We start from the raw sequence: 27,252 nt of genomic DNA on the forward strand, positions 1-27,252 counted from the left end.
TCAAATTGGGACGGCAGTACGTAGATGATATTCCTCAAGACATCATCTTATATACTTTGTGTTGATTAAAGCGCTTCTCGCATCAGTGAATACGAAGACTTGGATGCTTACTGCTCTTCGTATTACCACCAGGTCGGCTGCAAATGTTAATGGTAAAGTAATTAAGAAACTTGAAATTTATTCACTTTAATTATATTATAGAAATTAAACTGTTGGACCTTATTTCCTTGCCCTTTTCAGTCGTTGAATATAACAAGAAAAGCTCCGCTCGACAAATTGTCACACCAAAGGTCATTTTTAAATCAGTAATAGTACTCAAAAGGTAAAGGTTTTATTCTTTCTCACGGTGAGCCACTGACGAGAGTCTCTTCAAAGATAGACTAGAATAGACTAGAAGAGAAACACGCTAATGTGACAATCAAAATCGTAAAAACAACCTTGTATTTAGCGTAGGTATAATGAAACACTCAATCGATTTCGAGGGCAGCTAAAGCTCCCTCCTCATCAGGAGAAAGAAATACTTAGAAAGAAGAAAATAAAGGAGTCACAGAAACACGTGGTCCTTATCAGCACTGCACGTGGTTATAACTAGATTTTTAATCAGAGTTGCACTGGCCGCCTACTTTTAATGAGCCAGGCTATCTGATCAAGCATAAAGGACGAGAAAACGTTAGCGAAGTTAAAATAGGGAGCGAGGGGCAAATGAACCTTACGCTCAAAATCTGAACTTCAAATAATGGAAAGCAACCACTGAACGGATTTTTATACCCTCTCGTAGTACCAAACGCGAGGAGGTAACGCCATCTATCGGCAAAAATAACTGAATTAAGGTAGTAGAATTTTAAAGGCATTAGGAAGGACTGGATTGGACTTCAAATCATTAACTAAACCTGCTAAATCTTTGTGAATGTGAAAAGCCTCAAGAAAATCCAATTCACCTATGGAAGAAGCCTTTTGGATAATTTTTGCAGACCCAAAATCAAAATTATGGTTAAAAGTCCAACTATGATACGCTATTGAAAACTTGTTAATTTCGCCTTTTCTGACATAAGATTCATGTTCTTTGATACGAAAGATGCTTGGACAAGATAACACATTCCTTCTTCGGTCAGCAACAAGAGGCATTCTTGTAGAGCCATTAAGAGTTTTTGAAGTATGAGACAGGTGACAGGTGACAGAGGACGGGGACGCCTGGCGTATAACATAGGTAAACAGGCATACGTCCCACGTCCTCCACTATCTCGAAGAAGCAACTCGCTGGAGCCCCGTGAGGCTGCACCGGGAGTTTACATGGCCACACAGGGGCTAGATGTCAAGTAGATTTTACATAGGACGTTGTTAAAAACACAAAGTAATTTAAAAAGAATATAAAGGATAGCATTAAAACACTAAAACACACATATAAGCTTAAACACATAGATATCCAAAATTAAACGTAAAAGCATAAAAACACACTCGTAATTACGTAACATAAAGACATAAAAACACACACGAGAATACATATCATGACACATAGAATACATATGGAAACACGTAGAGCACATAAATGCAAATATTGCACACAGAAGAAACATATGAGACATAGTAATGTGTGGGTAAAGCAGAAGCGCTGTGCGGAAATATGCTCAGTACCCATAATACATAATGTGCATACTTTCATTAGGGGCTTCTGTTGCATGATTTACATATTTCGTTGCATACACTATATTCGTGCATTGTACGGATATTATATATTTCGATTTACGATAACACTTCATTCCATTGGGTGCCCTGTGCTTTACACAGATAAACATGTCAGTAACATTATTTCTGCACGTTGCTGGCTATTGAAAGCAGATGATTACATGAGGGAAGTATGAGACAGGAAAACTGAGCAATGCTTTTACCGGAACTCGAACTTTTACCTCTCGAATACGCACTGATTTTACTAACCGTTGCACCCCGAAGGCAGGCAAAAAAGAGAGACAAAATACCTTATATACCCATCTTTTAAAGCCCGACTGTAGATTAGGGGAATCCAATTGACAAATCTTGATGGTGAAGAGTCATCATCTACCCCCACCTAGTTCGGGCGCCACTGTAGATTCATTAGTTTTTTTTTTTTTTTTTTTTTTTTTTTTTTTTTTTATGTTGGAAATGTGAAAAATTGGCAGTGCCATTATTGGGACTAGAATCTGGACCTATCGAATATACTCCAAGTGTGCTACTATTACACCACAAACGCATGCAGAAACAACATGTTTTATTACCCTTTAAAACAGAATTTAAATGCTAAACGGAGATCAATTACAAAATATGGTAAACGGTGCTAATTTCTGTTTCCGTTTGATAATGACTTTACTGTCTCTTAGGTTTATTTCGGTCTCCAGTTCACTTCAGTTTGTTAATGGATGAAAATTGCGGAGAGGTTCGTTCAGCAGCGACATTCTTCCACCTTTGAGTTCTGGAGTAACTCAACTCGCTGTCGCCCATGTCACAACTGAAGTCTATGAACTAGATATGTCCCTTAAAGATCAGCCACATTTGTGATACCCGATAATAATACCTTTCTCGAAATCAGAGACCTCCGAACTGCGAGGCATCTTGAATGCGACTAAACCCGATGCTGTTTTCTACACGACATATACTGGCGGAGTCCGTGACGTCGGCATATACTGGCGATATATACCGGCGGAGTCGTATCACCGCATATATCGTCATTTGCATAGGTGTCCAAATACGTATTGGTAGTCAGTGTAGTAGCGAACTTGCCTTCTCGAAATATGAATAGCTTATCATGAAGTAGTTTAAAAATCGACGAAAAAATTCCAAATACAGTCAAACACCACGATGAATTAAATAAAAACTTATAAAAATTACGTTATTTAATGCATTTGTTTATATAAGACGAAAACCGTATTGCCAGGTAGATTTTTTAAAATTACAAAAATATCCTTTATCAATTTTGAGTTATCCAGGACAGAAAATATATTTTGGTAACTAAATGCATTCTGAGATTGTACAATATTTATAATTGTCACTAAAAATGTACAAATGAAAAAATATCAGTAAGTTGGAACTAGTGTTTTGAATATTGATTGACAAAAATGGGAGAAGGACTGAATGATGATATCGGCTGAAAAATCCCAAAAATTCGGGCAATGGACTCTTTGCAAGAATTCGAATAGCTGTGATATTCGTGAAATGAACTTTCTCAGAATTTATTCTCGGTAAAATGACTGAGGTTCTACAATAATATTAACCAGCGCATCTTTTTCTAAATATATATAATTTGAATTTTGGGGTTTTTTAGATATTTTTGCATTTTGATAATATAAGGAACAAAAATATTTTTTTGGTTCATTAGATTTTAATAATTCCTATTAAAATAGAAAATTCTCATAAAATTCTAAATTAAGAGAATAATTTAAGGGGACGTGTGTGTGTGATTATGGCAAAGCCTCGAGGGCTATCTGCCTAAGGGAAGGGATGCCTTCGTTGAGGACTTTCTAAGGCAAACTGGCTCGTATACACGTTACACATGGGGAAAACCACGAAAACGCCCGTTCGCGGGATTCGAACCTCGGATCGAACTACCAGTGTTCAGCGACTTTACCGCTCGGCCGCTGGTGGGCCATTTAAAGGGACGGTGGACTTTAAAAATTAGTTTTTTAAGTTTCTGTATTGTCAACAAGAAATTTTATACATATAATACATATAATAACATCAGTTTATAAAATATATGTTCAAAATTTCAATTTATTTTAAATTAAAAATTTTAAAAAATTAATTATTTTAATTAGAGATTCAAAATGCTCCTTGCGCGCTAATTTTCAATATTTGTTTCCTAATTTTTCCTTTTAGTTAGTTATAAAAACTTGACAAAAGTTTTTATGAATCCGTTATTGAATATGATGGATGAGATATTTTTAAAAAGGTTTTTTGCGAAATTAAACCCAGTTTTCGGAAAAATGTCATCTTTTGTTAAACATTATCACAAGTTTAGACTTCTTAAAACACTCATATCCAAAAATGCATACTTAGATCTACTGTAACATATAACAAGATAGTTTCTTCCAAATATGATTAATTTTAAACTAAAAATAAGACGCATGGACCATTTTCTCAAGACATTTAAATTGCGAAAATTTTGTTTTGAGAAAATTGAATTTAAAGATTTTCTTCAAACTTATCTTTAATACATGGTCATTAGAAACAGCAAATTAACTTTGAATATGTAAACACTAGATAAAAGTTTCGTATCATTTAACTAATTTTAATCCCATAATATTATATATGAGAAGAATAAACATATCGTAAGTTGATATGTGATTCGAAGTTATAGGTAGAAAAAATTTATGCATTATATTCAATGAAACTTTAAAGATTCACCCGTATCATATATTTTACCTTCATTTGTTACATTCACATTATTTTTTAATGCTTTAGAATATTTTTTACTATTTCTGTTTTTTTCCAAGCAGGTAAACTTTTCTTTTTGCTTTGGTTCAAGCGACGTTGATCCCGAGTAGGGAAAACGAGTTTGTTTTCTCCTTTTCTACGCGTATAGCATTTACATAATCAAAGTAAAATTCATTAATAATTGTCAATACTGACATTTCTAGCCTTTTTTTTTTTTTTTTTTTTTTTTTTTTTTTTTTTTTTAAAGAAATAAGCACTTCTTAAAGTTTACGTTGTTTACACATTTTAAATGCTTGTAACTTCTTTAAAAATTAGAATATTTGAATTCCTTTTTTTTTTCTATTTTCATACGATTTGGTTATGTATATGGAGAATATTACGTGTGTAAAAAAACAAATCCAATATTTTGGTTGATTTTTAGCCACTTTAATGTACACCGTCCCCATAAAGTACAGTTAATCATGACTGTATAATAGACACGTAAGCAAATATCAGTCATATCGGAATCATATCCCGTGTCATTTTTCTTAATATTTATAAAATCATTAATATTCTTAATATTTATAAAATCAAGCCTGTTAAAGGACTGTATTTTAAGCAGAATATTATTTTAATCAAATACATATTTCTAGTACACTAGTAACTTTTTTCAGTCGCGACCCCAGTACCCCATAATATTGTTACGAAATGTACAGGCGATGGCTTCCCCGCAAAGCAGTTTTAGGGTTGACATAAAATGGCAAGGTATGGCAGGGTTGCCACATTTGGCCAGGAATCGCCCAATTGGCGACAAAATTGGCGATATTCCATGGACGGATGGAGAACCTTCTGGAACGAATTCTTACCGGTTTAGTCCAGATTGTTCTCGAACACCAGCCAAAAGGTATATAAACCCTGCTGGCCCGCAGTCAGTGTGTGCGCCTCGAGAGTGCGAGATATAGTTAGCGTCTCGAGTCGATCGAGTTGACAGCCGGGAAGCGAGTGCCGAGTGGGTCGTCGAGTTCACCGAAGGAGTTTCTTACGTGCTATTTATTACACGTCGGTTTGTTTCGAAAGAACAACTGTTTGGAACAATTTTTCTGCTTTGTCACAACAGCCAATCACCAGAGCTCGCTTTGGGATTAACACAGGGAAAACTGGTTGTCCTTTACAAACATGCAAACAGCATTCGGCGCTGATAGCTGATTGGTTGAAAACGAACAATTTGCAGTTTTTTTCGAAAGGAAGGAAAAAGTCGCACGTCTTTCTTTCAATAGTAAACAAGGCAGAAAAATTGTCCGAAACAGTTGTTCGTATGAAACAAACGCCGTGTGATATGGGCCTTAGTGTATCGCGGTTAGTGCATTGTCGAGAGAGCGTGTTGAGCTCCGGGAACGACTGAACCGAAGAGTCGGGAGCCATACTCTTGTGTATCGTCGAGTGCATCGCGTGGAGAGTCTCGAGAGTACGTGGAGTTCCGAGAACGACCAATCAGAGTCGGGAGCTGTACTCTGGTGCTTTAAAGTGAAGCTGTCTCTACCGTTATTGCCTGATAGTGTGAAGGCTGTGTCGCTGAACGTGTCAGCTTGTTTATAACAGTTCGACGACTGTAAAAATGATTTTGGAGCTATCTGATTAATACTGGTAAATAAAAGTGTGTTTCGATACTTCATCAAGTGTCGTCGTTAGTTATTCCAAATTCACACGAATCCCGTACGAAAGTGAAGGGAGAAAATAACGTAACAACTGGTGTCAGAAAAAAAGGGCTAATCTTTGGAATATGGTAACAGGTAGTTTGGCTATATTTTGGTAAGGCGATAAAGGTTACTAGCTAGGACTTTAGCAGTGTACATGGATAAAGTCAAGAGTGTGCGCAATGCCATTTTTGTGCAATTCTGGGATTTTTTTTAAGTGAAAATTGGTCGACGTGTACATGGATACCGTGTATGTGCAATTCTTAAAAACGCGGCAAGCAGTGAGCGATTCTGCACTGTCTCCCAATTTCGCACCTAATCTTCGTCATGATTAAGCACTTTTGTTCCATAAAAGTTCTAGCATAAGCGTAATTCGGCTACCAGATTGTTGAAAAAAATGTTGAGTTAAAAAAAAAAAAAATGGCTTTACTTCGTGAAAACAAAATGGCGTCCAAAACAAAACTAGCATGTTGCTGTAGCAGGGTTGGCCGCCAAATGTTCGCCAAAAAATCGCCAAGTTACCATAATCCAAAAATTAACCAAAAAAAGAAAAACGCAAAAATATTTACAAAAACATTGTTGGACCTCATAAGTATTGCGAAAATCCGACACACGCATGAATGAAACTGTCAATTTTTTCACTTCTACTGTAATATAATATTGCAATTTTAGGTCATTAATTTTAATTTCTAATTTTAAATCATAGAATAATGTGAAAATTTTAAATAAGTAACAGACGAAATGACAGCGTCACGTGCAAAGCAAGTAAAATGAACGTTTATATTATAAAAAGAAAAGCGTCGAAACGTTTTCGTTTTTTTCTTTGTCTGTATTGTCTTATCTTTACCTACTTTCAGACACTTGTGTAAAAATATTTGGTAATTGTAAAATTATTATAATAAGCTAAAAATATATCAAAGCTGGTAAAATTTTTGGCGACCCCCTGCCGCAAGTCCAGCGAGTGTGATGACCTACAGTATAAGAAACCCAGCTTTACGTTAAGCTAATAACAAGGTACACGGCAATAAGAATAGCTTCCCTTAACAGCTGTGTTTATACACATTTATTCGAAGAACATTTAAGGCAGTCGTGGCCGAGTGGTTAAGGCGATGGACTCGAAATCCATTGGGGTTTCCCCGCGTAGGTTCGAATCCTACCGGCTGCGACCTAATTTTACACTTCATTATTCTTGGAGGTACTTTGTTCCGAGATATAACAAGCTTTCATTTAAAATTCATAAAATAATTAATGAGCTAAGAATTGAAAAATAATTTATTATATTGATTTAATGGGAAAAAGACATTATATAATTTTCTCTACAAAATTCATCTAAAATTTTATATCACGAATAATAAAAGCAGCGTTTTAAATATCGTTTCTTTTCATTGCTGGTGCTAATGACGTTAAACTAATCCATTCTTCTTCTGTATTATTCCCAAGTAGAAATCCGTAAAAAAACTGACTCATATATGTCTGTGACTTATTATCTATTTTTATTGATGAGTTACATTTTTAGCCGCTTACAAGACTATGGTTTTTGCCATGTTTGATTTGCCGTGGCAGAAGATAAGTTGTATTTCTCGCTGTTCAGTATTATTTAAATTCTCATTGAAAAGACGTTTTGAGCCTAAGCTTGAATTTTTATTTTCGCTTTGAGAATCTTTTTGGGTTTTGAAATATCGCAAAGAAAAATATTGAATACTTTGATTACTCTTCTTTCACATTACTGAAATATTTCTCACTATTTGTCAATGATGTTTCGTGCAAGATAGCTATAGCGATATTTATATTTAAACCGACTGTTAAAGCCATTAATTTTATACATTTATCAAAGGCGCCCCACTCTTTTATAACTCATGATATAGAATTGTAGATGAATTTTACAAAAACATATATATACATATATATAATCTCTTGTTCAAATAAAATCTACATGTCAAATTGTTTTTCTATTTTTAGTTCATTAATTATTTTATGAGTGTTAAATAAAAGCTTATTTTATAATAAGCCCAAATGGGCGCAGAAGGACTATTATCTTTAAATGTCCAAGTCACTTTTCAAATTGTTGCCACCAAATATTATCTGTTATCACCTTGTATTTTATTTAAAGAAACAAAATAATGTGGAATCAACATGAATGTAGGTATGTGTTTCATATTGTGTAAAACAAGTGTACATAGAGTCATCAAATTTTGAATAACGTAGCTTGGGCACTTAGAAGCCCGAATAAGGAATTTGTTTTACTATCTGTTTCATATTTTTACAATATTTAAATGAATTGAAATGTTTATGATGCAAGAGTAAATTAACAAAAAAAAAAAAAAAAAATCTTAATTTTATTAAACTTGGTACAGGGACAAGAAAGCCAAAAGATTACAATTCCAAATACTTAGAATTGGCTTACCAAAGATAAAAGATGCTGAACACTGGTAGTTCTGTCAGGGGTTTATATTCTTGGCGAACGATCAGGCTGCATTGGGTGTTTGATTTTCTCATGTGTAGCGTGGATATGACACAGTTTCCCTTCAAATGTCCTCCAAGGAGAATCCTTCTCTTTCCATGTAGTGACTAATGTCGAAGCATGTAATAAAAAAAAAAATAAATAAATAAAAAAAAAAAAAACTAAATATTTAGACTTTCAGTAATTGGAATTCAGCTGTATATCAAATGCTTTGAGAAGAACATTCTACTGCTGTATTCTTTAAAATATTCTGCGCAGAATTTATACGAACATTTTCGTTATAGTTTCAGGGTAAATTAAAAATTTGCATTTACAAAAAGTACGAGTAACGACTCGCTATCATTTGGCTCCCAAAGTAAATAAAACATCGACAACATGATTTATTTCATGTTATTACACTCAAGTTCGAAGAATAACATTTTCTAACCTCAATCGATCAACTATGACAAATGGTAAATCCCAGAGGTTACATAATGGAGACATAATGCGCCTGTATTCTTCAGATGATGGAGATAAAAACTGACATTACATCAAAACTGTTCGGTCTTGTGATTGATAAACATGAAATTTTGTTATTTCTGAGAGGTAGAATTCTTTAAATTGTTATCAAAACAACACCTACAGCTTATAATAGTCTATATAAGACGGTTGGCTAAGTATACTTTAAATCTACGTTTAAAGGAAAAATGTTTTGTCTCTTTTCATTATATACAGATTTCATGTATTACAGAGGCTGTTCGCACATTTGTAGACGATTTTGGTAAGTGGTAATAGAAAATCGTTTGCTGCAAAAGAAGTAAATGTTTTTAAAAGTCAAAATTATCGTCTGTGACTTCAAAGTTTTGTTTTTATTCAAAATGGCGAATTTAACAAAGCAGTGGTTCGAAGGCTACATTAACGCTCTTTCCAAAGAGAAATATGCATACTCCGTTATCCAAAAACGATGTGAGAATCATGGTTTTGTGATATCTAAAGCGTCTATAGGTAATATCATCAAGAAGAAAGGAAAAATAACGTCAAATTGGAGCCAAAAAATGTCAAGATTAACTCCAAATACTATCAGGAACATATTTTATCGCCAAGTTTTCTGAATGAAATACCATCGCTTTACCCATAGTGCCATCCATCTGTGAGACTCCATCAGGACAAAGCTAGCAGTCACACATCAAAATCCACTGTAAATTTCCTAAAAGAAATGGAACAAAAAACTAGTATCAAGGCCATACCCTTCACTGATATCCCTACTCAATCTCCCGATGTGTCACCTATGGATTTTTGGATTTTTGTGCTTTCGAACTTTTAAAAACTGCATTATCCAAACGTTGTCCCCAAACCCTAACAGGACTCTGGAAAGCTGTTCGGGAGGAATGAGATAGAATACCTCTTTTGCCACATCAAAAGGCGTTATTATCCTGGAAATTACGTTTTCGAAAGATAGTTCAGAATAAGGGATGTCAAATAGAACATTTAAAACACAAGAATTTTATGTAATTTAGTTTTGTGAATACAATATACATCGTCTAAAAAATGTGTGAACAGCCTCTGTATTTACTTTTGTGAGTTAAACATTATTGGGGTGCTTTTGAGAGATGTGAAATTTATGTATAGTTCAATATGCTTTACTACTTTCTTCGGTATACTGGCTTACCCAGTAGAAGATATTTTCCCCTTCTCTTACCAGCACTTTGAGATTCCCGATTAGGGCCTGACTGTTGTGAAATCCGCAATTAAATATGTCCTCTAGGCCAGGGGCTCTCAACCGGTGGTACGCAAAAGAAGCAAAGTAGTTTTAACTATTAAATTCAAAAATTAAAACCCCAGCATCCTGATTGAGGTTTTTCTCTAACACTCGTAAATTTATGCGATCTGAGCTTTGCTCAAGAGTGGTGGTGGTGGTAGTAGTACTTTGTTGTGGTGGTACTAAAGGTTTTCAGTTTTTGTTTAGATGAGTTTTGTTAGATGGTAGAAGGTTGAGATCCGCTGCTTTAGACGAAGTGAATTTGTGGAGAAGAAGTGTGGAACACTTTGGCTTCTGAACGCTGGGAGCTGGCCAGGTGGGTTTCTTTGTAGAATCCCTAGATTTGGGAATTATTTGCGAACGATACAGAACGTCCACTCAAAATGCTCAGGACCATGAGCATTTTGAGTGGACGTTCTGTATCGTTCGCAAATTATCTTTGGTAAGCCAATTCTAAATATTTGGAGTTGTAATTGACCATTACGTTCCATATGGCGGAGACGAGAGAGTCGTAATTCTGAACAAACACAATTTTCAACAGAAAATTCTCAGCGCACAGATGTATTGTGTTGCCAATGGTTACCGTGTCACATGGGTTTGAGTGAAGCAAATGAGCAGTACAAGGTCTAATAAGTGTATCCGCCTCCAGATTCTCATAGGCCAGGATGTCAGTGAAGTTTGGCGAGTTGTTTCTTACTGATCTGTTGAAGTAATTTTCTTTTAACCTGGTGAGGAATTTTTTGATGGATTCCAAATTCAGAACAGAATGCAGGCTTTTATTTGGAATGAAATACGGAGCGTTTGTTATGGTCCTTAGACCGCCTTGTTTTGGAGAACCAGAAGTTTTTTAATGTCCTTTTCGCTGGCTTTTGAGGTTGCTCATACGTGAATTGAAATTGTTTATATGTCGACCATGAAACCGTCGCCAAGTAGCGCGATTTAGCACCAGTTATGGGAATGTGTGGCATTGCAGTACGCCCATCTGCGCCTTCTTTTGATGTAACCTCGACTGATTCTCGATCAGCCACGTTTTACTTTTTTTTTTCATGCACAAAGATATAAATTTACTGCTATTGCTGTGTATATTTCTTGTATTTTGAAAAAGTAACTATTAAAAATTTGGATCTGCTTTCTACAGAACAGTAAGAAGTTGATTATTTTCAAAGATATGGGATCCTACCATCAAAAATACGTGTATTGATGAACACTATAGGGTGAATTGAATATGGCTGACAAAACAGCAATAAACTGGAGAATTACCTAAAGGAAGTTAATACCACAGTGTTCTGAGCAGAGCTTTCAGTAAAATAGGAAGGCGTTACAAAATAGTCTAAATCCATCAGCAAGTTCTACATTCAAGCACTCCAAATGTCACCAGATGACGTTATGAAAGAGACCAAACAAGAATCTGAACGCGATGCATATTCACCTGAAAGATGCACATCTTCGCTCAGTTTTTTCGCAATATCTCAGATAAGTAACAAAATGGACTGGGATGTGGTTTCTCATGCATCATACTAAAGGCATTTGCTATCCGCTGCCTTCTGTTTATGCGGTGCAGTGACGCGCGATGCACGGGGGACAAGTATTTATTGCAATAAAAGAAGTAGAAACAAGTTTATAACTAAGAACTAACTTTTTCGAAGAGACTGTAGACCCCCTCTTTGGTAACATAAGCCGAGTGAGAATTTTGGAAGATTTGAGTGACTTCTCGCTGTGTCTTGGGAATTACAACAGAGACTTGAAAGACTGGCGCACCTTCGACAGGATCTTCGCGGTTTAATGGTAGCCAACTTTCACTGTCGACGGGTAAGTACCAAATTAGTTTACGATACTGACACTTATTTTAATTTAATAAGTAGTTTGTAATCGTGTACTGATTGTCATAATGGTGCATATGTATTTATCATGAATTATTCATTATATTATTTTGGAAATCCCGTCTTTGCTTTACCTCGCTTCTTGAGAACATCAATGCACATGACGGCCTCGATGCTAAAATGGTTGAAAAACCTACCATAGACAATTCATGCGTATGGGTTATGGTAGAATATTAGCGGTTGTTTTATCCAAGATGAATATCGGAACTCGATACAACATAAATGCGAGGACACTATGATTCACGCGGCAGGCTCCAGCCTAAGCTGGCCTATCATGGATCATGCCATCAATTCATGCCAGCAGCAAAGTCACTTTGCTGCTGGCATGAACTACTTTGAGGTTTTTTTCTGTAAATCAATATGCGCCCTGAGGCCTTCCACGGTAGCTGTAAAAATAAAGATGCTAACAGTTATGAATGTAAATTTGAATTAAGTAAGCATTTGTAAACTATATTCCTGTTTACCATTAACAACAATGTGCATTGTGATGAATAGATCTTGGGTGTTTTACAACATATTCGGCGAGTTTTTTGCTTTTTCGAAAACGTTATGAGCAGTAATTAACATTTGGTCATGGATAGGATTTATTTTTAATTCCTCGTTGATAAATGTTACGCACAAACCACGGCGCGTTCACTATTTAATCTTAGAATTTTGTTCTGCAAAATATTTATTTTTACTCTTTCCGTTTTATTTGCGCTGGCCCAAACCGGAACTGCATATAACAACATAGGGCGAATGAGGGATAACTAGAATATTCTTTTTATATGAATATTCAGTTTTCACTTTCTTCCGATTAAACAATAAATAGCCATATAAGCAGAAATGGCATGGTTTAATACAAAATGGATATGATCTTTGAAGATAAGTATTTGGTCAAGGGTAACTCCTAAATATTTGTACGAACTACAAGAGGGACAATTTCACATTTATTGTGATGTCGGCGTTCACTCTCATTTGTGGTCCTGTAACGTCTATAGAAACCACATTTATAGGTGTTGCGACTAATTTTCCACGGGTTACACCATCTGAAACGATACTGATATGCAGTTGAAGATTATTTATAGGGATTTAAGGACTTCGATAAAAAATGACCATATCATCTGGTCGTTCTAAAATGCACACAATTTTGTGCGTTATAGGACACCACAACGGACAATCTTTGGAATATGGTAACAGGTAGTTTGGCGACATTTTGGGAAGGCGATAAAGGTTACTAGCTAGGACTTTAGCAGTGTACATTGATAAAGTCAAGAGGGTGCGCAATGCTATTTTTTGGGAATTCTGGGATGTTTTTTTAAGTGAAAATTGGTCGACGTGTACATGGATACCGTGTATGTGCAATTCTTAAAAACGCGGCAAGCAGTGGGAGATTCTGCACTGTCTCCCAATTTCGCACCTAATCTTCGTCATGATTAAGCACTTTTGTTCCATAAAAGTTCTAGCATAAGCGTAATTCGGGTAGCAGAATGTTGGAAAAAAAATGTTGAGTTAAAAAAAAAAAAAAAAAAAAAAAATTGCCTTTATTTCGTGAAAACAAAATGGCGTCCAAAACAAAACTAGCAGGTTGCTGTAGCAGGGTTGGTCGCCAAATTTTCGCCAAGTTACCATAATCCAAAGATTAATCCGTATTTGTTTCTGATAGCTTCAGAATAGAACTGCAGTTCTTATACTTTCAGAAATCAGACATGGCACAAAAAATACCCTGTGGTCATGTGAATCACGCCCGTTGCTGAACATTGTTGATTGGAATGTAAGTGTATTGTATCAATGATATGATGTACTAGTTACATTTTGTCGAACTGTTTCTACATAAGATGTTATAATGTTTGATGGAAACCGCAACGTCCGTTATTTTACCTGGAGAGTTCTCTAAAAGCTGCGGTGAATCTTTACATTATGGTAACTTGGCGATTTTTTTGCGAAAAATTGACGACCAACCCTGCTACAGCAACCTATTAGTTTTGTTTTGGACGCCATTTTGCTTTCACGAAGTAAAGGCATGTTTTTTTTTTTTTTTTTTTTTTTAAAGCGGCAAACAAATAAGTGGGCGATTCTGCACCTTAGTAGCGAAATTGTTTCTAAGTGCTTATTAGCTAAAATCACAATCGGAATTTCCCGGAAAATGTCACATTACATGTCTCATGATCTCTCATTTCTCTGAGACAAAATAATCTGTGATTCGAACTGTGTACTTCTCAGATTATTGTTAAAGTCCTAGTCCTTTATCGCCTAGTCCTAGTCCTTTATCGCCTTACCAAAATGTCGCCAAACTACCTGTCGCCATATTCTAAAGATTAGCCAAAGCTGCTTGTGGAATATGCTATTTAGTTATGTATTCTAAATTCATGGCCTCCTACAACTTAAAAAGTGTAGTTTATGTGAGCATGAAAATGCGCAACCTATTGGGGCTAGAAATGGTCATCTAATTTCCACACCAGTCAGGCGTCCAAAGCCCCCAAATTAGTTACGCGCCGACGAGTCTGCCTCATATGCAGTAAAATTAAACATTGAGTCCGCTAGGAAACATTGGTATATGAAGATGTTTCCTTTTGCTAGCAATATACATTAGATTCTCAACTAAGACTTACTAATAGACGTTCTCAACTAATAAATTTTTTTGAAAAATCGGTTTATTGAGTATTTTGTTATACTTGGGCGTAAGACATACAAGTTACTTGCAAAACATTACACATTTTCAAGAATATTTATTTTGTGGTAAAACATTATAGTGTCATATTAGAGAGGCATCTGCAAAAGAAATTGTTTTCGTAAATTTTATTGAATGAAAGTAGTTTTTCTTAAAATACCTAAATATTTCTAGCCGATAAATAACTATTCTATATTGTTAACATTAACAAATATTATACTCATTTTAAAGAGTGTTTAAAGCAATCGGTACTTTTCCGTTTCGCCGGCGCCAATCTCGCCAAACACACTTTGTTGGCGACAACATACAGTGTACACATAAAAAATGTTAACAAACGTTAATTCTAAGAGTTTTTTTTTTTTATTTTGAAGACATAAACATTTTAATGTGGTTTAAAATTTTATAAAAAGCCAATAAATAAAGACAATAAATTTGTAAAAAGACATTAATTTAAGAAATGACTATGCTTTCACGGTTCAATATCCTGATTCGCCGATTCGTATCACGTGACCCCAAGTGATCTCATATCACGTAAACCATGCTACAAATATCTTATTCTCTCCGTAATTATCTACATTAATTTCAAGTTAAATCTTAATTTGGAATACAAGTTTAAAAGCAAGAATTATTTCAATTCGTACGAATAGCTTACTCAGAAATTATGTAAAACCGCAGTGCTTTACTTCGCTAGTGCATTCTCATTAGAATTAATGAATTTAACCCATGATTTTGCCTTTCCTTTATTTTCGCTTTCGGATGAGCGATGTGATTGCATTCTAATTGACTTAATTACCGCGAATCGTCTTAGAGCATAAAATTGAACTATCTTGTAAAATTTCCACGTAATTGTATGCCAGTATTGAAAGAAACAATCAATCTGATAAGAAATGGCTGCGACTTGTTTTGAAAATGAAGCAAAAGGTTACCAGCGAAGATATTCCGTTTGACGTCAGTTGTACCATTGTTGGCGACATTATCGATTGCTCCGGCAAAACGGAAAAGTAACAAGCAATCTGTTCGATAAGATTTTTGACCTGATTAAAAAACTAATTGTTTAAAGACCATGAAACATTTCGATTAATCTTCGGATTATGGTAACTTGGCGATTTTTTGGCGAAAATTTGGCGACCAACCCTGATAAAGCAATTTGCTAGTTTTTTTTGGACGCCATTTTGTTTTCACGAAGTAAAGGCATGTTTTTTTTTTTTTTCCCCCAACATTTTTTCCAACAATCTGCTCGCCGAATTACGCTTATGCTAGAACTTTTATGGAACAAAAGTGCTTAATCATGACGAAGATTAGGTGCTAAATTGGGAGAAAGTGCAGAATCGCCCACTGCTTGCCGTGTTTTTAAGAATTGCACATATACGGTATCATCCATGTACACGTCGACCTATTTTCACTTAAAAAAATATCCCAGAATTGCACAGAAATGGCATTGCGCACACTCTTGACTTTTTCCATGTACACTGCTAAAGTCCTAGCTAGTAACTTTTATCGCCTTACCAAAATGTCGCCAAACTACCTGTTTCCATATTCCAAAGATTAGCCAATATTTCTTTCAAACTTTATTTCTTTCATTCTTTTTATTTAATTGTTAAAAATCAAAAATCTTTAGCATTATTTTTTAACATGCAAAAGGCACTGTCCTCTTCATTTTTACTTCCTTGTACGAAGTAAAGGAAGTACTGTAATCACGAAAAATTTCGGGTATCATATTTCAACGAAAATATCTATTTAGACAGCTATCGAATGAAATTTAACGATGTTTTTGCTTGTGATCTATGCCCAAAGACAGAATAAAGGTGAATCTTCGGTTTATGGTAACTTGGCAATTTTTTGGCGAAAATTTGGCGACCAACCCTGCTACAGCAATTTGCTAGTTTTTTTTTTTTTTTTTTTTTTGGACGCCATTTTGTTTTCACGAAGCAAAAGCATTTTTTTTTTTTCCCCAACATTTTTTACAACAATCTGCTAGCCGAATTACGCTTATGCCAAAACTTTTATGGAACAAAAGTACTTAATCATGACGAAGATTAGGTGCGAAATTGGAGAAAGTGCAGAATCGCCCACTGCTTTGCGCGTTTTTAAGAATTGTACATACGCGGTATCCATGTACACGTCGACCACTTAAAAAATGTATTTAATGTATTAATGTATTTCCACTTAAAAAACATCCCAGAATTGCACAAAAATGGCATTGCGCACACGCTTTATCCATGTACACATCGACCTATTTTCACTCAAAAAGTCAAAGAAAATTGACAAAATCCAATTCTTCTTGACAAAAATTCAGTTGTAAAAAGCGCCAAACAAATAAGTGGGCGATTCTGCACTTTAGCAGCGAAATTGTTTCTAAGTGCTTATTAGCTAAAATCACGATCGGAATTTTCCGAAAAATGTCGCATGGCATGTCTCATGATCTCTTATTTCTCTGAGACAAAATAATCTGTGATTTGAACTGTGTACTTCTCATATTATTGCTACCTAGTAATCTTTATCGCCTTACCAAAATGTCGCCAAACTGCCTGTTGCCATATTCCAAAGATTAGCAGCATTTTTGATTAACAAACTGAACGATTTCAAAGCGGGCAATGCCAACACTCTAGGAAAAAAATCTGCAGCGCGTGAGATTGTGTATCGGAAATTTTTTTTGCATTATTTTCTTTTCTGTTTAGAATGTACTGTTGTCCATTTTAGATAGGTTTGTTTAATCTTAGTATCCGGTGCACAAGAGATTTGGCTACTTTTGGCGATTTTATGATGAGCAGGAAACGAGACATATACGATAATTAGTTAAACGAGTCATTTTGGTGTTGGCGATAATTTTCAAAATCGCGCCAAGGCTGCACAGTATACTAGGATTTTACCGATAGGTTTTAGGTGCATGTGCTGTTGCTTAAGCTTTCTCCTACTCTGGCATATATCATAGTATGTGTTAATATTAAAGCATGATTTAAAAAATTGAAGTTTTGTCTTAAAAACATAGAAACTTTTGGTACTGTTCTGTTATCCTGACCGGATTCAAATATCGCCAAAAGTTGACAATCTGGTGAAAAATTCGAATCGTAAAAATAATCGCCAAAATATTTACGGTTATATATGTTTTAGTTGAAAAAAATTCAAGGAAAAAATAACAAAACAGATATTCGTACAATTAAGAAATATTTAATGTATATTAAACAACTCACCAAAGAAATTAGAAAAAAAAAATCGGTTAGAGAATTTAGTGGATTAAGTTTAATCCGGAGGCAGAAACTGCGGATATCATTTTTAAAAATGTATGAAGAGATTTGCTTTTTAGGACACCACATTAACTCAAATAAGTATGTAATTGGTCACGTTCAGTTCCGCACTGTCCCGTAACGTTTTCAAAAGTTTCAATATGATAACAATTATCGCGATTGATAAAATTATACTTTTAATGGTTAACGCAGAAATGTTCAAATACGGATTTTCATATCTCAATTCCGGCGCTTGAAGTAGAACTTCATTTTGTGGTTTTTTTCGTGCACTTTCTTCCAGAGTGAACGATTTCTCGTTCCTTAAGAAATTGAATGGAAGATGTTCATCATTAGGAAAGTCCAAATTTTCAGCTTCACGGAAGATACAAGAATAATAAATTAAATAAAAATACAAAAACTTCCCTTTGGGCGTTTTGTTTTTATTTATCTTTATTTATTTATTTATTTTTGTATCATGAAAATTTATTTATAAAATCAAAAACAATAAAATCTGAAAGGTTTCAGATTTGAAATTACGTCTAAAGGGGTGTTTTTTTTTTTTTTTTTTTTAACATTTTGTGAGTTACCTTTATGTATTAAATATCCTGTTCTTCGCACTTAAACCATAAAATTCAATCGTTGGGTTTCTTAATAAAATACTCATAAATGCTTTACAAAATATGAAATAGATAATAAAACAGATTCCAAATTCGGGCTTCCAGATGCCCATATTCGGGTGGAGACGTACGTTATTCAATTCCTACTTTTTGATAAATATAAATGTATGCAGTGATAGTAAATTTGATTTTATATTAGGAGCACGAATGTACCTTCATTGCCTCAGGTGAAAAATATCCACGCATGGCTCTGAAAATTTGTATAACTTAGATTAAAATTAAATTCTTTTGCCTTATTTCAAAATTTTCTGAAAAAAAAGCATAATTTTCAGAATGATTCGATTAAATAAAAACATTTAAATTCTTTTATTAACTACAGATCACGCGTAACAAAAAATAAATACTTATTAGTTATAAAGTAGTATTATCAAGCATTTTAAATTCATATAGGAAATACTATAAAGCAAACTTTATGAATATTATTCAGAAAATTTGTTTATAATTAAAGCGCTTTTTCTTTTTTGGGGATCAGAACAAAGTGAAGAAAAATGGAATAAATATAAATAACCCAGTAAAGCGTCGGCATGAGAAAAATGCTTTTTGAGAAATGTAGATTAAAATTTTAAAATTCCATTCTCCAGATAAACTTTAATTTTCATTTTTACTCTTTTAAAATATTTCCTGTCTTGCTTTGCTTCGCTGTCAATCCTTAGAGCCTTTTGTACTTTTTTTTATTTTATCATTAGCATTTTGAAATAACTATAAAAATTACTCAGAAAAACTAGTATGAACATATGCAGACTGCTTCTTTGATAGGTTAGGTAACAAACATGCGTTATAGATATACTAGTCAGCATCAGTCAATACTTATATATCTTTCCTGTGAATTGATGTAAGTAGCGGGACTGGAATCGCAGCTGAATCTCTCATATTAAGCAGGGGGAGGCAGTCAGCCGAGAAAGGTCACCTTGGAGATGAAAGTAAACTTAGCTCACCGGGCCGCATATTTCACAAGTGCACATCAGCGTAGCCACTGAGGGAGGGCTTTCGAAAATGGACCAATGAGATTCTATTGAGCTAATTTGTGACACTAAATCTTGGTGCATATTGGTGTGAGTGTATATGTTGCTTATATATTAATTTGCATTTGTTTCGCAGTTATAAATGTAATGCGTAATAGTAGAAAATCTCGTAGTGCTTTCATTTTCTGAGTTTAATGACTCGCTGACATTTCACTTTCGCGATTTTTATCACTTATTTATTATATTTGGACTAAATTTCACGGCATATTATCGCTCTTTACATCGAGAAAATGACTCAAGCTACAATTAGTCTCGAGTATTACAGATTTACTAACACCTGTGGATTAAGAGAATTCAAATGTATATATTTATTATTGAGCTGAGTATTAATTGAACTGAGAAGGACTAGAAGTGTTACAATGAATATAGTGTTTTCTTATTTCAGCGTTTGCATTCTTTTGAATTTTAAAGTGTAAGATTAAGAATACATATTGTGTATGATCTGATTATATCCATTATTAACACTAAAAGTTATATGTGAATAAATTGAATACATTCGTTGTGGATAAGATAAATTAATTCTGTTTGATGAGTATTTCTTGTTTAGACAGTGCATGTAAGAGTAACAATTATTATTAAATGTGATATTTAATACAATAAATATATACGAATGCAAATTAGTAATGGTCACTTTGAATAAATTCTGCATTGACTATTATTATAGAACATCTTTTTCGTACAGACTACAATAAAATATGCTGACTTCTATTTCCGTATATAATTGGTGTAAATATTTTTCTCATATGCATAGTTTTATCTTAAGATAGCATTTGGGCTCAGATGTTTATCACGTATTTCTTTCTTCATATATTTCATCTTATTTACCACTTATTAAGTAATATATCACATGGATATTTTTGAGGAGTATCCAGTATGTGTTTGTATTAATTTCAAATTCTTTCAATCAGGTAGTGAAATCCTCACAATTGCTTATATTTGATCTAATTTCGCAATGAAAATTTTCATAAGAAATAGGCGATGCTTTAATTATTTTGTACAGAAAATTGCGTGGAAAAATATTTTCAACCATCTTGCTGAAATCTTTAAGCACGCGAAAGGTCATGTTGACATAACAGAAATATAACTGGATCCCATTGGTCCAACCTAGAAGCCACTCCCTCGGTGGCTACACAGATGTGCACTTGCGAAATATGCCACCGGGCCTTGTGTCCCACGCCGAAGTCGTACTATCTTAAAATTTCCTCCAAAATCTCACCGCTTAACAGGGTCCGAGGGGTCACCACTCCCTGATGTCCGAACATCCGCAGGACGTAGCCCTGTTCGCTTGGAAATCTGACTGGTCGTCTAAAATGTTATCCACCAGTACTATGCGGGATGTTTGATGCCCGCACCTTGGCTTGTAGCCGCCCAACCGGTAGTGTTTAGAGTCACTGGGCGCGGCACGGCGGTACTCTAAATCTGTTGCGAGCCGAAAGTTCTCTCTTGTGGTCTGGTGGAAGGGGAGAGGGATGTGAGACCCTCCAACCCGTTCACCATGTGGTGCTCTCCATCAAAATTGGGGACGGAACTGAGCTAAATCGCACTGTCGCCTGAAAGATTCTGAAGGATGTTGCCAACGGCAACGTATTCTAGCTCTCCTGGCCACGAGGAATTTCGTGGGCTTGGACTGACTACGTCAGACAAGTGAGCATAAGCAAGAACAACATCTTGGCCCGTGGGCCAATTGAGTTAACTAAGCCAGGCATACCTGTTTACACGCACAGGTTACGGGGAGCCTCCAGGCTAAATGTTTTTACATCCTGGTGCCGAGACTGCCAAGCTACAGATCCAAGCCAATACAATAAATGACTCCCGGAGAGGGGATATCAGCCACTATAATAAAGCCAGACAAATTGCGACCGCTGAATTTCGTATTCATCATATCTCCCCCTCAGAGGTAAAATTCAGATTGTACACTACTTAGGTATTTATACTTTGTTTGGGAAGTATTGTCCCGACAATATATACCTAGAACAATACAACACGGTTCTTGGCTTCCCAGCCCCGTGAACTAAATCACACTACGGGTTTACTCCCCCTTTGGGCACTACGTAGAGGTTCAACCTCCACTATTACCCTTCCAGGGGAGCAGCGCACCACCTGGATATGACACCAGGCAGCACTGGTCGTCAATTGCTCCTGCCAGTCGCATGGGCGAGCCCATCGCAGTGGGCAGTTACCCAGCAAACCGAGGGGAACTAGCCCTCCGGCTACCATTCCACACCGCTCAGAGCATGCCAGACCCCGAGGCCGTCCAATAAGTGATCTTTCCCAGGGCCTTCAGAAACCACCAAGTTCATAAATTTTATACCCCCGTGGCCGAGACTGCCTAAGTACAGATCCTAGCCAGTAACTTCGCAGAGTTCTCTACGTCGACTTCCGGGGGGGGGGTAACCCAGAACAACACAGCAGTATCGTACCGCTGAATTACTTTTACTCAAAAAATTAAAAGTATTTAAAATTCTACATACGATTTTTGAATTCTAAGGGGAGCTACGTACTTTAAGGTCTGTTTTATTCAAAGTGAGATCGCGATGACATCAGATAACGGATTAGCATGTTTAAAAATGGATTATTTTGAGTAAAGCTTTTAATACTGTAGCAATATTATAACAAGCATACAGTGGCATTATGATTGCTTTATTAGGGCAAGGTAAATGGCATCAAAGATGTTGCTTCGGGAATGTCTGGCCTTTATATTGCAATCACCGATTTTGTTCTGCTCAGGAGAGTCATAAAAGCAATTAAAGATATGCAGGGTAAACCTGAACAAGGGGGGCAAAACTTTACTGGCTGACAGAACGCAGCCATACGAGCAATTTTTGTTATAGAATGTAGGATCGGAATGCAAACGATGAAAAGTTTAAAGGTAGTTTTTCACTGAAATATTTCAAGAAGTAACACAAGGAGATACTTCAGAAGATATTTCATGAATAAGAATATTAGCTGATGTACATGTTCAAGGAAATTGCTCAAAAGACCTTCGGCCAGTTGATGCACATTTGCAAAGACACCGGGCATTTTCTGAGTATCGCCGGCAACAACGGTGAACCTGGACCACCAAGTAAAAAGTCCCAAAGTAAAAGGTCCAAAGTAAAAAATCCAAACGTGAGAGATCCGGTGATATTGGTAGCCACACTATGGTACCACTTCAATTAAGCCATCCCCCTGGAAATTTTGTGGTTCGTATAGCCAGCCATCGTCTCGGCAGTCTACGGTAGAAAATGCCGTTCGGTGCCAGGACCGACACTTTTCTGTGCCATTTAGAATGCCATCTAGCAGTTCGGCGTTTGCATTCCGCCCAGACTTTATGTGACGAATATTGCTTGTATAGTTGCATTCTATCACCCCATGATGTTTTGGCTCTTTGTTTAGATTCACCCTGTGTACAATACATAAAACGAGTTAAATTTTCCTTCATGACTTTTCTTTGAACCTTGGGATAGTCCCACAATAATAATAGTCATTTCATGCGGGAAATCGTATTCAATTTAATGTTTATTAATGTAACAAACGTAATAAATAGTAATTTCAAATATGCAGTGCTGAAATATTGCACCCTTTGAGTGGAGGTGACCAAGGTTTTACGGTGTTTTAAGCCGGAGTGTACACATGCGAGTTCGAAATTATTGCGAAAGAGGAATGAGCATATATGGCACTGGGACTTTCCTGTGTGAATAGGTATCATGCGTCGATACTATTGGTCGAAAAACCCTAAAGGATTTCCATCTTTCCTTTCCAGAAATGTTGCATAGCAATGTCTAATATTTTAGTAAGTAGATGTTAATGAGCTGATTCAGACATTTAACGAATATTTTAACTGATACACTTCTTTCTTATGAATTTATAATTTTATTTGAAAAACCTGCTGTGTTGCATGTCATATACATTAAGAATTGCTAAAAGAAAGTTTAATGTTTAGGTTTGAGATTTCTTGTTTGTCCTCGCAGGTCTTTGGAAACACCTAAAATTCTGAAATAAAGAACATTCCCCGTTTATGGTTCATTAACGTTCTTCATTGGTTGTGATCGCTTTTGTCTTAGTTCATAGACATATATAATGTTCCGTTGCTATAGTTTACTTAGTTGAGAAATCCCTGCTTTTTATTTTTCGTTGTTAATCTATCCTATTTGAACAATGTGTATGTGTTACCGTGAAAGACCGAAATTGCAGAATGTCGACTTTCACCGGAGAAAATCAACATTCACCAAATACGTCGGTGAAAGATCGAATATTGCACTACATTCTTGTATATTCGGACCCTCACCGGTGTATGTCGACAATCACAGATATGCTCTGGTGAAAGTCGAAAAGAGAGATCATAAAGTGCCATAATAGTTTATGTTGTTGCAATAAATAAGATTTCAATCACATAATTTAGTAAGGTTTTTATTGCTGTTATTTTATTTTTTCATTTAGAACGTACTGTATGATTAAGTAAGTTTTTAACTTCTATTATTTTCCTTTCTCATTTTGAATATATTGTGTGTTTTAGGTTCTCACGTTCTTAAGTTCTTATTTCAAGTCTCAAGTGCGTTTATTCGCGACTGAATCACGCAGAAGAAAATATAATATTGTTATATGTTCAACATTCACCATTAGTACATGGTGAATGCCGACATTGGCCGGTGTAAGTCAGAAATAAGAGTATTTGGAAAATATTTCGGACATACACCAAGAGACTATGTGAATGTTGACATTCACCGGTGAAAGTCGACATTCTCCAGATTTCGGTGTTTTACTGTAACATATGTACACGAAAGCGAACTGTAGCTACATTAAAGAAGGAACTTATTAGTGCAAAGGGGCTTTGTCCCTGAAGGACTAGTGTTTTCGTTTTGCGTCGATTCACTATAAATGTCCGTTTCACTTTTCTAACTGTTGCCACGAAATGTTAGAATCCTGCATAATATTTGAAGAAATTAAATAAAAAAAACTCTACATAAATGTATGTATATTTCTCGCATTGTGATAAAACAACGGTACCTAGAGCCGTCGAATTTTGAATGACGTAATTTTCCTACGAATATGGGTATGTGGAAGATCAAATTTGAAATTTGGAATTTGTTTTGTTATCGATTTCATATTTTGTAAAGCATTTATGATTTTTTAATTAAGAAACTCAACGATTTCAAAGCGAACATTGGCAACACTGTATGAAAAAAAAATAAAAAGAAAAAAAAAACTATTTTTATCTCCAGCACGCCAGACCGTGTATCGGAAATTCTAAAGATATGCTCTTTTTAAATTATTTTGCGATATTGTTGTGAAATTGAATTTTGTCGTTTAAATGCGACGAACATGATATTTGATAAATAAAAGTAACAAACAAAATGTTAAAAAAAGGCCTTCGGGTATAATGTAAAATCAGGAAGCTTTCAGATTTTTTAAGTAACAATGGTATTATTTAAAAATTTCTCAGTATCGATATTTACTCTAATAATTATATATATTTACTATTGGTCGCGTTGCTGGTAGCCACCCCCCGGCGCTGTAGCCAAGTAGAATGCTAGCCACCGGTGAACCCCAAGGCAGTGAACGTCTTATAATGTTGATATATTAACCAAACATCACAGTATCGCTGACTGAAACGAAATTTTTTAGGTATTAATGTTAGTACGTAGCAGTCACAAAGTGGCTGATAATCTTAATGATAATAATTATACTTTCATAATACTATTTTGGTTTTATTTTTTATCACTTAGTTTGTTAATTTATTAATTTTATTTTTGTAACAATATTTCATTTTGTTAAATAGTTTATCTAAATTGCTTAAATTTCTTAGAATTTGTGAAATATTTTCTCAGTAAAATCTTCTCAGAAAATTCTACACTGGTTATCATAAGTTAAGGAAAAATCACAAAAATAGCGATAACTCCCTCAAAAATAAGCCAAACCGTGTAAACTTTGCATATATTGCCAGGTAAGAGTAGCTGAGTAAAACCTTAATATGCAAACTAGTAGCGCTGCACTCGGAATACGTCATCTGCGAGGAGCATAAAAGTCCTTGTTTGAAAGCAAGCCCACATATTTCACTGTGATAGTGACATCAGAAATCTGAAATAGCCAATTCGTTACAATGACCTCCAGGCATTGTTTGCCTACAGAACTACGATGGAGAGCCATTGGGAGACTAGAGGCTGGACAAAGTCTAGCAGAAGTGGCCAGATGGCTAAATGTGAGTCCTTCTGTCGTTCATAGATTTTGGAGGCAATTTCAAACCACAGATTCGGCTTCTAGGAGGTTCAGCCAAGGACGGCCAACTGCTACGACGAGCGCCGATGACCGATATTATTTACAATTATGTGTAAACAGGAATAGATCCGCTACTCCGACTCTTCTTAGATCCTCCCTTGCTGCAGCCACCGGAAGGTTGGTGTCAAAGTCAACTGCGCGTAGAAGGCTGTCTGTATGCCAGGCGACCAATCATTTGCGTGCCGCTCACGTCACGCCATAGGAGGGACCGTTTGTAGTGGGCACGACAACATGTCCACTGGACGCCTCATCAATGGAGGGCTGTTTGTTGTCTTTACGGATGTGTCCAGGTTTAGTGTAGAAAGGGTAGTAGGCGTTATTTGATTTGGAGAGAACCTGGAACCCGTTATCATCCGTCAAACATCCGTGAAAGAGATGCATACGGAAGGGACAGTGTCTGTGTTTTGGGTGGACGCACAGACCTCCATTTCTTTTCAAGGAGAACCGTGAATGCTCAGGTTTATAGAGGTGACATCTTTGATGTTTATGTGCGCCCATATGCTGGGGCAATTTCCTGTTACGGGACGACAACGCAATACTACACAGGGCTCGCATCATAGATAATTATCTTCAACAGGAAACAATTATGCGCATGGAGTGGCCAGCTCGATCACCTGACTTGAATCCTATCGAGCACGTTTGGGATGCTTTAGGAAGACGTCTAACTACTCTCAATCCGCCCCTTCAGACCCTTGTCGCGCTTGCAACTGCTTTGCAAGAGCCAATGGCTCTCGCTTTCTATGAAACTGATAGACCGCATAATTAAAAGCATCACACATCGTTGTATGCGCTGTATTGCTTCTAGAGGCGACCATATTCCATATTGAAGGCACTTTTCCTATAGCAAACCGACACCTTCGATTTGTTCATTTTACACATGTGCTAATTTCTATACTACCATAATTGTCTGGTAATTTATTTTTATATTATTTGGTACCTTACTATATGTTGAATATTGCGGGTACGTTTCATAAAATTCTACATGTAACTTTTTCAGTAATCGTGATTTTTCCTTCATTTATTATAACGAGCGTGTAACAATGTTTTAATTTGTCAAAATTTTAGTGTCAAAATCCTTTATAACATCTATGGTATACCTGTAACAAAATTTTATATTTCACAGAAAAATCTCTGCAAAATGTAACATTCTTTGTAAAAGTGCAAAACAATTCGCTTTAACTTTTATGTCACTACTATATCAAAATTTCGAATCCAAAGGATTTTTACTTCCTTGTACGAAGTAAAAAGGAAGTATTGTAATCGCCAAAAGT

At 35.6% G+C, this 27,252-nt stretch overlaps 1 protein-coding gene, 1 long non-coding RNA gene and 1 other non-coding gene across 4 annotated transcripts in view; 2 read left to right on the plus strand and 1 right to left on the minus strand.

The window, feature by feature from the left end:
- Positions 1-8,946, minus strand: part of LOC118200120 (uncharacterized) — a 245,621-nt gene extending 236,675 nt beyond the window's left edge. The window contains exon 1 of the long non-coding RNA XR_015039967.1: positions 8,479-8,946. This is a non-coding gene — a long non-coding RNA (uncharacterized LOC118200120). The remainder of the gene's footprint in view (positions 1-8,478) is intronic.
- Positions 1-27,252, plus strand: part of LOC118183731 (neuronal acetylcholine receptor subunit alpha-2-like) — a 938,599-nt gene that overhangs the window by 260,970 nt on the left and 650,377 nt on the right. Inside the window, exon 1 of one of the 2 annotated variants that reach the window (XM_085812611.1) lies at positions 10,849-12,082. The exons of the other annotated variant lie outside the window; for it this stretch is intronic. The gene's annotated coding sequence lies outside the window, so the exon portion shown is untranslated. Of the gene's footprint in view, positions 1-10,848; positions 12,083-27,252 lie in introns of those variants that run through there. 2 annotated transcript variants of the gene reach the window in all.
- On the plus strand, positions 7,158-7,239 carry TRNAS-CGA (transfer RNA serine (anticodon CGA)). Its single transcript has one exon. It is a non-coding gene; the product is annotated as a tRNA-Ser (tRNA).

The sequence above is a fragment of the Stegodyphus dumicola genome, chromosome 3 (genome assembly GCF_044657685.1).
Source record: "Stegodyphus dumicola isolate Sdum_Otavi_A_Nest chromosome 3, ASM4465768v1".
Taxonomy (NCBI): domain Eukaryota; kingdom Metazoa; phylum Arthropoda; class Arachnida; order Araneae; family Eresidae; genus Stegodyphus; species Stegodyphus dumicola.